The 12,314-nt window shown below is 29.9% G+C and overlaps 1 protein-coding gene and 1 long non-coding RNA gene across 2 annotated transcripts in view; one reads left to right on the top strand and one right to left on the bottom strand.

The window, feature by feature from the left end:
- LOC142225850 (facilitated trehalose transporter Tret1-like) overlaps window positions 1-12,314 on the bottom strand; it is a 331,321-nt gene that overhangs the window by 71,267 nt on the left and 247,740 nt on the right. The window lies entirely within an intron of this gene.
- LOC142225851 (uncharacterized) lies at window positions 8,081-8,581 on the top strand. Its single transcript, XR_012719457.1, has 2 exons — window positions 8,081-8,303; window positions 8,372-8,581. It is a non-coding gene; the product is annotated as an uncharacterized LOC142225851 (long non-coding RNA).

Below are 12,314 nucleotides of genomic sequence, written 5' to 3'. Positions count from 1 at the left end.
GAGGACACTTCCCGAAGATACATTTAAAGATTTCACCTATGAGGACTATATCAGATTCTGGATTTATAAGAACCATTTTTGTTTGAGTTTTAGAGGAATCATTAACATCTCTTGTAAGTGTGCAAGAAAATTATAAAATAACGTCTTGATTTGAAATTTTAAATCTGTAGATTTTCACCCGAAAAATAAAATCTGGAAATTTTACATTGAGTTTCAAGCAATTTTCATGATCAGTGCGCCTTCTATACTCACAAGAAGTGAAATTGGTCTATATGGAGGCATTACCAAATGGACCGATAAAAACTTAATCCGATACACGTTTTTGTGAGCCTTAAATACGAGAATATTTACAATTTCAGGCAAATCGGATAAAAACTACGGTTTCTAGAAACCTAAGGAGTTAAATCGGGAAATCGTTCTTATGGGGGCTATACTAAAATACCGACCGATACTAACCGTTTTCGGCACACCTCTTTATGGCCCAAAAATACCTCTAGATTTCCAATTTCAGGCAAATAATAAAAACTACGGTTTCTATAAGCCCAAGAAGTAAAATCGGGAGGTCGGTTTATATGGGGGCTATACCAAAACATGGACCGACACTCACCATTTTTGGCACACCTCTTCAAGGTCCCAAAATACCTCTAGATTTTCAATTTCGCGCAAATTGGATGAAAACTACGGTTTCTATAAGCGAAAGACCCCGAATCGGGAGGTCGGTTTATATGGGGGCTATACCAAAACATGGACCGACACTCACCATTTTTGGCACACCTCTTCAAGGTCCCAAAATATCTCTAGATTTTCAATTTCGCGCAAATTGGATGAAAACTACGGTTTCTATAAGCGAAAGACCCCAAATCGGGAGGTCGGTTTATATGGGGGCTATACCAAAACATGGCCCGATATAGCCCATCTTCGAACTTGACCTGCGCGCAGACAAAAGACGATTCTGTGCCAAATTTCAGGACGATAGCTCCATTATTGAATGCTGTAGCGTGATTACAACAGACAGCCAGACAGACAGACAGACGGACAGACGGACATGCTTATATCGTCTTAGAATTTCTTCCTGATCAAGAATATATATACTTTATATAGTCGGAAATCGATATTTCGATGCGTTACAAACGGAATGACAAACTTATTATACCCCGTCACCATTCTATGGTGGTGGGCATAAAAAGGATAAGTCAAAATGTCCAAACAGCGAGTTCAAATGAACTACTCTCTGTTCCACGTGGTCATAATTTTTATTCACAAAAAACATTGTATTAAGAACATTCATTATAAGTTTAATTTTAAGTACTTTTGCTTAAAGAAAGTTTAATTTTAATGTATGGAAATTTTCATAATAGTAAAACGGTTTGTTGTTCCTTTAATTATTTAATTTCTCTGTACTGTGGAATGATTGATTTAAAAATAGTTTAGTCGTCGACATTTTAAAGAGACTGTTAACCAATTTTTATTATCGGGTTTTCCAAAAAATAAGCAAGTAAACCAAAATAATACTGACTTTTTAACTTGGTAGGGGTATATAAATCTTATGGTGTTGTAAAAATGAACTAAAATACAATGTTATAGATGAACTAAAATTTAAGAGAATTATAAACTAGACAAGTTGAAAAAAATCTTAAGGGCTAAATCATGGTCAATATTACTACAGTTTAGTTAATTTTCAATGGAAAATGGTTCACTGTTTTTTCAGTGTAGCCAACTAGCCCAATAATGCCTTGTGGCGCTGGGCCAAATATTGTAATGGATATATAATACATTTTACAATAATCAGAATATATACAAATAAAAAAGGTTGGGTAATCTCCCTTATTGCAAACTACCAAATTAGTACGCAAAATAAACTCTACACAGAAAAAAAGTGTCTCGTAAATTTAAGAAGATTTTTACAATAATTTATTACAAGAATTTTCCAGAATTTTAGTTCATTTTTCGTATCTTCAACGAAAATTAACTACTCGAAAGGAAATTTTACAAATTCTAAGTAGCAATCGTTTAGTTCATGGCCTACACAGAAAAAAAAAGTGTCTCGTAAATTTAAGAAGATTTTTACAATAATTTATTACAAGAATTTTCCAGAATTTTAGTTAATTTTTCGTATCTTCAACGAAAATTAACTACTCGACAGGAAATTTTACAAATTCTAAGTAGCAATCGTTTAGTTCATGGCCTACAAAATACGATGGAAATTTCCTTTAAAAATTTCTTAACTGGTAGTTAAAAAGTCGTTTGTCATGCTATAAAACTACTTGTGAAATGTAAAGTACTTTCTAAAAAATAAGTGCAATTTACTATAAGATTTTTTTGTATGAGAAAATATTTTTTTACGAAAAATGAACTTGAAAGTGGATAGCAATTTCTTACTGACAATTCCTATGGTTAATAATTGTTGGTAAAAAATTTCCCAATGAAATATTTTTAGTTCACATGTAATTAAATTTATAGACATTTTCGTCGATAATGGTAGATAACATTTCATGAAGTTTTTGCAAATTTTAAGTTAAACGTTTCATCGTTCATAAACTGGTGTGCCTTTACGAATAGTTTTCTTAGAGTAAATTGTCAGCAGATGCGATGAACTAATGCATAGTACAGAGATCTTTATCGGCACAGTGGAATGTGATTAATGTAAAGATGATGTTACTTGAGTTTTGTTGTGTATACATGAGCGTGGGGTTGTTTTTATTTTTGTTCATTTAGTGGTTTGTGTGTGTGTTTGTTATTCGTGGATGGTTTATTTGGCTGGATGAGGTGTTGTTGTCAATAAAGGCACATGTGTTTTTGTTGTTGTATGAATGTTTTGGCTTTGCTTGGTTTTGTTTGGCATGCTTCAGTTGTATAGTTGGCGTTGGCGTGGGCTGTTGCATCTTTTAATATCCAACAGGGGAATATAAAGGCATGGAATATTTTGGAATTTTGAGACATATATTGGTGTTTGTTTATTAAACCTTTTAAACGAAAGTTATTAATATTTAATCGGTAGTTTAGAGAAAAGTTATGAAGAATATTTAGGAAAATATGTTGAAATTGAAAGAGTATTGATATTTTTATTATTCAATGTAAAAAATTAATATTCAATTCCAGATGAATTTGGAAATGTTTGTTATATCTCAGCGTATAGTTTAGTCATAAATTGGTAAGTATTGTTCTTTTAATATGGCTTTCTTTTAAAAATAATATTTTTTATGTATATTATTATTTGTTAATTAATATTTTTGGAAACTAGTTTAATGTTTTTCTTTGTTGTAAAAGAAATATTTAATTTCAGAGAAACTCCAGATGGGTTCGAACAAATTAAAAAAATAGAGAATTGGTAAGTTTTCTTTTATAATTTGGCTTTCCTTCAACTCGAATATTTACGTTTTTATGACCTTTTTATCTTCAAAATTACAGGTTTTTTATACCTTATTTTAGTATTTCTTTAATCAATTTTTTTGGAGACCCCTTAAAAATTTGAAAAAAATTTTAGTACTCCTTCGATAACAACACAGTTTTATGAGTTTATATAGAATACTTCATTATTTCTCTAATTGTTTCAGGTACAAATTTTATGAGATACGATTTCCAAATAAAAGTTGAATTCCTTACACCATTTGATAAAACGCCCCCACATATGGTAAGTTACAAGCTAAAATAAAGAATTAAAAAATTATATTTTATTACATGGTGTTCATTTTTAACAATTTGCATTATTGCTTCCATTTTTTCAGCAAGATATGTGAACATTTTACCTACGATGAATAAAAAACGGATAAGTCAAAATTTCCAAACAGCGAGTTCAAATGAACTACTTTCTTGTTCCACGTGGTCATAATTTTTATTCACAAAAACATTGTATTAATAACTTTCATTATAAGTTTTTATAAAAAAGTAATTTTGCTTAAAGAAAGTTTAATTTTAACGTATGAAAATTTTCATAATAGTAAAACGGTTTGTTGTTCCTTTAATTATTTAATTTCTCTGTACTGTGGAATGATTGATTTAAAAATAGTTTAGTCGTCGAGATTTTAAAGAGACTGATAACCAATTTTTATTAGCAGGTTTCCCTAAAATAATCAAGTAAACCAAAATAATACTGACTTCTTAACTTGGTAGGGGTATATAAATCTTATTGTGTTGTAAAAATGAACTAAAATACAATGTTATAGATGAACTACAATTTAAGAGAATTATAAACTAGACAAGTTGAACAAAATCTTAAGGGCTAAATCATGGTCAATATTACTACAGTTTAGTTCATTTTGCAATGGAAAAGGGTTCACTGTTTTTTTCATCATGTCCCATGTAGACCGAAGATACCCAATATTTGCATTTGGCTATTTCTAAACTGGGAACGACAGTTTCTGCATTAGAGCTGCAAAACTGTCGTTAGTCGCTCCATTCGATAGTTGCCTTGAGCACTATCCATACTATCGCTTAATTTTCGATTAATTTTTGAATTTAAAAGAAAATACACCCACTATTTTTACGAAAACAAATAAAATAAGTTATTTTACAAAATAAAATCTAATTAAAATACACAAAAGAAACAGAAAACAAAACACTTAATATAACTACTTAAAGTGGGTATTAAGTTCGAGTTTAGCTGCTAAAATGTGATTTTTTTACGATTACTTCTCTTTAATATACCATTTTAAAGAACATAAACTTTGTGAAAAGTTGCTTTGGGCTATTCTCCACCAAGTTATTATAAAATTTGCGTCAAATAGGTATACTTTTTATACTCTTTTTACTGATACATTTTTGATTTTAGCGGATAAACTCGAACTTAGTACTCACCTTTAGTCTATGAAATCATTAGATGTCCCAAATACTATCCGGTTTAGGCTATAGAATTATTGTATAGTTAAATGATTTGTATTTAGAAAAAAACATATCTGCATTGGTGTAATTTTTTGCTGCAATTCACGAAATTACACCCTCTCACAGAAGAAAAAAATAACTAAAAGTAAAGAAAAAAAGCATTGGAATCATACGAAAAATTTCTTCTGCTTAAAGGTGTGTACTATGTTCGGTTTTCGAGTTGAAAACCACATTATTTTCGCGATTACTTTTCCTTAAATAATCAAAATTATAGATGAAAACAAACTTATTCCTGTAAAGTCTTGTCGAAATCTAGAGGAACAAGACAATGCGCATCAATGTAATTAATTTATCTGGTATATATTGAACTGTTTTAATAAAGTAACTACGAAAATTTCAACGCGAAAAGCGAACATAGTACTTACCTTAACGTAGTTCATATTGAACTTATATGTACAGTAGATAGGGTCACGAAAAAAAGTTTATGCGGTCACCCCCCAGTTTTGTAGCATATTCGAAGACAATTTCAGAACACCAAAAAAAATTTTTTCGTGCACCCTACGACCCCCCGAAATACAATTTATTGTGCTGTGTCGTCATTTGAAGTCCGATTTCGTGCATTGGTCATTTTTGACTCCGACGTCAAATTTGATTTTTAATATTTTTATTTCGCTTCGTATACCCTATAATGCCCATTTCTTATAACCATTATAAAGATCTTAACAAAATATGAAACTTTTGCTTTTGAAGTATTAAGTTATATTCATAAACAAAAAAGTTACAGAGATTTTAAAAAGTCAATAGGTCACCCTACACACCACCAAATAGTTTTTGATGTGTTGTCATGATGTCCGATCGAAACCGCATGCACATCGTTATTCATATCTACGAAATTAATTTATAAGGCATTTAGAACACAAAAACTGTTTATCTGTAAATTTCTAACGGTACCTTTGTATACATACTCGTTGTTTGCACTACGGCATTTTCTGCGTTATGCAAAGTGCATGTGTTTTTGCTAGAACAATTTGAGAGCCTACTGTTTTAAAATTCTAACAATCACTTTAAGGCTGTCCATATTTTTGTGAGAGAAGGCTGTTGATAGTATTTGAAAAAAGTGAAAACAAAATGAAATTCGAAGCTCGGGATATCGACAAAACTAAATTACCAACAAATCATCAAGTTATTGAATTCCTTTTGTATTTAAAGAAAGCAGGCACCGCAAGTGTTAAAAAAAATAAAAGCTTACATGTTATATACAAGTTGCAATAAAAGTGGTAACAGAATTGTGGAAAATTACGAAAATTCCAACTGTCGAAAATACATCAATTAGAAATTATTAACCCTGGACAGTCATCCTTCGTCAAAATGACGACGCGTAATTTCATTTTCGATCTAAAATGCATTTTAGTCGATTGGGAAATGATAAATTTAAGTTATACAAATGCAAATATTTTATGAATTTTTGTTGTATTCTAATTAAAAACAAAATGAATAAGAAAATAAATTCAATTTTGGTTCACATTTTTGCTCACAGTGCAAATTATAGCATCTTGAAATAAGCCGTAGTCAAAATGACGAAGGATGACGTTAGTGTACAAAAAATAAGGATGACTGTCCAGGGTTAATAAACCTTATAAATAAACGTGATGAAAACAGTAGGCTCTCAAATTGTTCTTGAAAAACACATGCACTTTGCATAACGCAGAAAATGCCGTAGTGCAAACAACGAGTATGTGTACAAAGGTACCGTTAGAAATTTACAGATAAACAGGTTTTGTGTTCTAAATGCCTTATAAATTAATTTCGTAGATATGAGTAACGTAAAGTAAAATGTGCATGTGGTTTCGATCGGACATCATGACAACACATCAAAAACTATTTGGTGGTGTGTAGGGTGACCTATTGACTTTTTAAAATCTCTGTAACTTTTTTGTTTATGAATATAACTTAATACTTCAAAAGCAAAAGTTTCATATTTTGTTAAGATCTTTATAATGGTTATAAGAAATGGGCATTATAGGGGTATACGAAGCGGAATAAAAATATTAAAAATCAAATTTGACGTCGGAGTCAAAAATTACCAATGCACGAAATATAGCCCCTGATCAACCACGAACAACGATATGCGTTTCTTTTCGATCGGACTTCAAATGACGACACAGCACAATAAATTGTATTTCGGGGGGTCGTAGGGTGCACGAAAAAAAATTTTTTTTGGTGTTCTGAAATTGTCTTCGAATATGCTACAAAACTGGGGGGTGACCGCATCAACTTATTTTTTTCCTTTAGGCCGTGACCCTATCTAATGTACAGTCATTGCACTTTATACCAACGTTTTGTTCGTAAAATGTTTGAGACTTACTTAAAAAAGGAATCTTTCAGTGGGATGTGTCGCAAAAAATAATAAAATGTAACTACAAACAATGAAAATAAGTTTAAATTAGCGTTAGTTCAACAACGGATGTATTTTTTGGTGTATTGACATTTATACCGATACCATCCATAGTCGTTACAAGCTATCGATAGTGACGTCAAAAAATAACTATCGATAGTACTATCGATAGTTCTGCAGCTCTATCCAGTATACTGCAATAGTTTGAACCCCGGAGTACTTAATTCACATATTATGTTTCTACACAGAAAAAAAAGTGTCTCGTAAATTTAAGAAGATTTTTACAATAATTTATTACAAGAATTTTCCAGAATTTTAGTTCATTTTTCGTATCTTCAACGAAAATTAACTACTCGAAAGGAAATTTTACAAATTCTAAGTAGCAATCGTTTAGTTCATGGCCTACACAGAAAAAAAAAAGTGTCTCGTAAATTTAGGAAGATTTTTACAATAATTTATTACAAGAATTTTCCAGAATTTTAGTTAATTTTTCGTATCTTCAACGAAAATTAACTACTCGAAAGGAAATTTTACAAATTCTAAGTAGCAATCGTTTAGTTCATGGCCTACAAAATACGATGGAAATTTCCTTTAAAAATTTCTTAACTGGTAGTTAAAAAGTCGTTTGTCATGCTATAAAACTACTTGTGAAATGTAAAGTATTTTCTAAATAATAAGTGCAATTTACCATAAGATTTTTTTGTATGAGAAAATATTTTTTTACGAAAAATGAACTTGAAAGTGGATAGCAATTTCTTACTGACAATTCCTATAGTTAATAATTGTTGGTAAAAAATTTCCCAATGAAATATTTTTAGTTCACATGTACCCTGCCAGCATTTCAAAGTTCCATTTCATCCTCATCGCTACCACAGACTCGTAAATGTCACCACAACCATCGCGAACTGTGATGGGGGAAGCATATCAAAAAGTACAAAATGTACATGAAAGTATTTTGCCATCACTACTGTTAGAAGAGCCATTTTATTTTTTGTGAAACGCCAAGCGCAACCAGCTTGTTATATTTTATTTAAATAAAAACGAAAATAAAATGCTGAAAACATAGTTATTACGCTTAAAATTGTGAAAAGTAAATTGGTGAACAATTTTTGACTTTCCAAATGGAATAAAGTGATAGTTTTTGAAATATTTTTCCAGACACGCTGCCTCCATTGGGAATAAAAGTACTGGCTGATAGACGCTACAACATTTAACTTACAACTTGTAACTCAACATCAATCTCTTATTAATGCATAAAAATGTGTTAAATGTGATGTGATAGCCGTATAAATGTTATATTTATGAGAATTTATAAATGTTTCATAAAATTAATAAACATCTAAACAATCGTGTTTTATTTGACCACAATGATTCTTTTACAACTATCTTAAAATGCACTTTGTCTGATTGTTTGAAGGGGCTCTTATCGGCGTCCTTCTAAATGTATCCAGAAGGGCTCCTAATAATTGCACTCATGCGATACTTTTTTGTAGTAACTTGGCGTGGTACAACTTCTCAATAGTGACGGCGCTTTTCCGAGGAGTTTTGGATATCGTATACGACTGTTTTCGACGTAGTGGGGATTCTCTGAAGCGCCCCCAAATTCAAAAAATGTTGGCAGGGTAATTAAATTTATAGACATTTTCGTCAAAAATGGGTAGATATCATTTCATTAAGTTTTTGCTAATTTTAAGTTAAACGTTTCATCGTTCTTATACTGATATGCATTTAAGAGTATTGTTTTTAGAGTAAATTGTGGACAGATGCGATGAACTAATGCATAGTACAGATATCTTTCTCGTCAAAGTGGAATATGTTTAATGTAAAGATGATATTACTTGAAATTTTTTTGAGAGTGAGAGCATGATGAGAAATGGTAGCGTAGAAATGGTAGAGAGCATAATGGGAAATGGTAGCGAGTGATGGGGATGTTGTGTATATCTGAGCGTAGGGTTGTTTTTGTTCTTTCAGTGGTTTGTGTGTGTGTTTATTATTCGCGAATGGTTTATTGGTCTGGATGAGGTGTTGTTTTCAATGAAGGCACATGTGTTTTTGTTGTTGTAGGAATGTTTTGGTTTTGCTTGGTTTTGTTTGGCATGCTTCAGTTGTATAGTTGGCGTTGGCGTGGGCTGTTGCATCTTTTTAGCAAGTATGTAACAAGGGAATATAAAGGTATGGAATATTTTGGTTTTTTAGACATATATTGGTGTTTGTTTATTAAAACTTTGAAATGAAAGTTATTAATATTTTAGCGATGAGATGTACGATGGCGAAGTGATGATCAATAGCTTAGAAAAAAGTTATTAAGAATGTTCAATATTTAGGAAAAATTGCTGAAATGGAAAGTATATTGTAATTGTTTTATCCAATTTAATTTTTATTATTCAATGTAAAAAATAAATATTCAATTTCAGAGTAACTCCAGATGAATTTGGAAAATTGTTTGTTACACCTCAGCGTATAGTTTAATGACAAATAGGTAAGAGTTCTTTTTCAATGTGGTTTTCCTTTAAAAAATAATATTCTTTATGTATATTATTATTTGCTAATTATTATTATTATTTTTTTAACAAGTTTCATGTTTTTCTTTGTTGTAAAAAATGTCTATGTTAAGAGCAACCCCAGATGGATTCGGGCAAATTTTTATATTTCTCCTCAGCGTATAATTTAATAGAGAAGTGGTAAGTTTTCTTTTAAAAATTGGCTTTCTTCTCACTAGAATATTTACATTTTAATGACATTTTTATTGTCGAAAATTACAGGTTTTTAATACCTTATTTTAGTATTACTTTAATCAAATATTTTTGGAAAAATTTTGTTACACCTCAGCATATAGGTTAATCAAAAATTGGTAAGTATTCTTTTTAAAATGTGGTTTTCTTTTCAAAAAGGACATTTTTTATTTATATCATTATTTGCTAATTATTATTATTTTTTTTTGAAACTAGTTTAATATTTTTCTTTGTTGTAAAAAAAATATTTAATTTCAGAGCAACCCCAAGATGGATTCGGGCATATTTTTATATTCCTCCTCAGCGTATAATTTAATAGAGAAGTGGTAAGTCTTCTTTTAATATTTGGCTTTCTTTTCACTAGAATATTTAAATTTGTATGACCTTTTTATTATCAAAATTACATGTTTTTAATACCTTATTTTAGTATTACATTAATCAAATATTTTTTAATATTCTTATTGTAAAAAACAAATATTTAATTTCAGAATAACAATTTGGAAACATTTTTATGAATTGGACATTGAACATTCTTTTAACTAGAACATTCTTTTAACCAGAATATTTAGTTTTTTTATGCATATTATTTCTTTAATTAGATTTTTTGGAAACCAATTTAATGTTTTCTATTTAATGTAAAAAATAAATATTTAATTTCAGAGTATCCCCAAATGAATTTCGATAACTTTTTAACCTCAGCGTACAATTTAATAGAGAATTTGTAAGTTTTATATTAAAACTTTGGCTTTCTTTTGACAAGAATATTTATTGTATTATGTCCTTCGCATCGATAACAACACAGTTTTATGAGTTAATATATTACTTAATTCATTATTTCTCTAATTGTTTCAGGTACAAACTTTATGAAGTACGTTTATCTAAGAAAAGTTGAATTCCTTACACCATTTAATAAAATGCCCCCAAATGTGGTAAGTTACAAGCTAATTTAAAGAGATTAAAAATTATATTTTATTACATGTTAATTTTTAACAATTTTCATTATTCCTTCCATTTTTTTCAGCAAGATATGTGAATATACTAACGATGAATAAAAAACTAAGGAAAAGTAAAAATGTCCAAATAGCGAGTTAAAATAAACTACTTTCTTGTTCCACGTGGTCATAATTTTTATTCACAAAAACATTGTATTAAGAACTCTCATCATAAGTTTTTATAATAAAGTACTTTTGCTTAAAGAAAGTTGAATTTTAATGTATGAAATTTTTTATAATAGTAAAATGGGTTGTTGTTCCTTTAATTATTTAATTTCTCTGTACTGTGGAATGATTGATTTAAAAATAGTTTAGTCGTCGACATTTTAAAGAGACTGTTAACCACTTTTTATTATCGGGTTTCCCAAAAAATAGGCAGGTAAACCAAAATAATACTGACTTTTTAACTTGGTAGGGGTATATAGATCTTATGGTGTTGTAAAAATGAACTAAAATACAATGTTATAGATTAACTAAAATTTAAGAGAATTATAAACTAGACAAGTTGAAAAAAATCTTAAGGGCTAAATCATGGTCAATATTACTACAGTTTAGTTCATTTTGCAATGGAAAAGGGTTCACCGTTTTTTCAGTGTATAAACATATAGTTCTTGAATAATAACTATACCTACACATGTCCCCTTTCATCACATCAGCCGTTTCAATCGAGTTATCAAGAATATCCTCTTCATATCTCGGTTACTCTCGCAAAAACCACCGGTTCAACTTTAGTGAGTATTAAGGAAGTAGAAACCTCCTCTCGCATACGGTGTTTATCCATGTCTGCATTTGTCGTACCTCCCTCGACTTCGCAAGCAATCTGTTTATTTATGATTCAGACAGAGCCTTGTCCATTTCTGAATTATTTAGCTGATCGTTTTTATATACCTTCATTTGGATATAATGAACGCAATAACATACACTGAAAAAAACAGTGAACCCATTTCCATTGCAAAATGAACTAAACTGTAATATTGACCATGATTTAGCCCTTAAGATTTTTTTCAACTTGTCTAGTTTATAATTCTCTTAAATGATAGTTCATCTATAACATTGTATTTTAGTTCATTTTTACAACACCATAAGATTTATATACCCCTACCAAGTTAAAAAGTCAATATTATTTTGGTTTACTTGCTTATTTTGTGGGAAACCCGAAATAAAAATTGGTTTACAGTCTCTTTAAAATGTCGACAACTAAACTATTTTTAAATCAATCCTTCCACAGTACAGAGAAATTAAATAATTAAAGGAACAACAAATCGTTTTACTATTATGAAAATGTTCATACATTAAAATTAAACTTTCTTTAAGCAGAAGTACTTTATTATAAAAACTTATGATGAAAGTTCTTAATACAATGTTTTTTGTGAATAA

This window comes from Haematobia irritans, chromosome 2, assembly GCF_050003625.1.
Source record: "Haematobia irritans isolate KBUSLIRL chromosome 2, ASM5000362v1, whole genome shotgun sequence".
Classification (NCBI taxonomy): domain Eukaryota; kingdom Metazoa; phylum Arthropoda; class Insecta; order Diptera; family Muscidae; genus Haematobia; species Haematobia irritans.
Note: the sequence above shows the minus strand (reverse complement) of the source record. Positions and strands in the feature narration are given on the sequence as shown.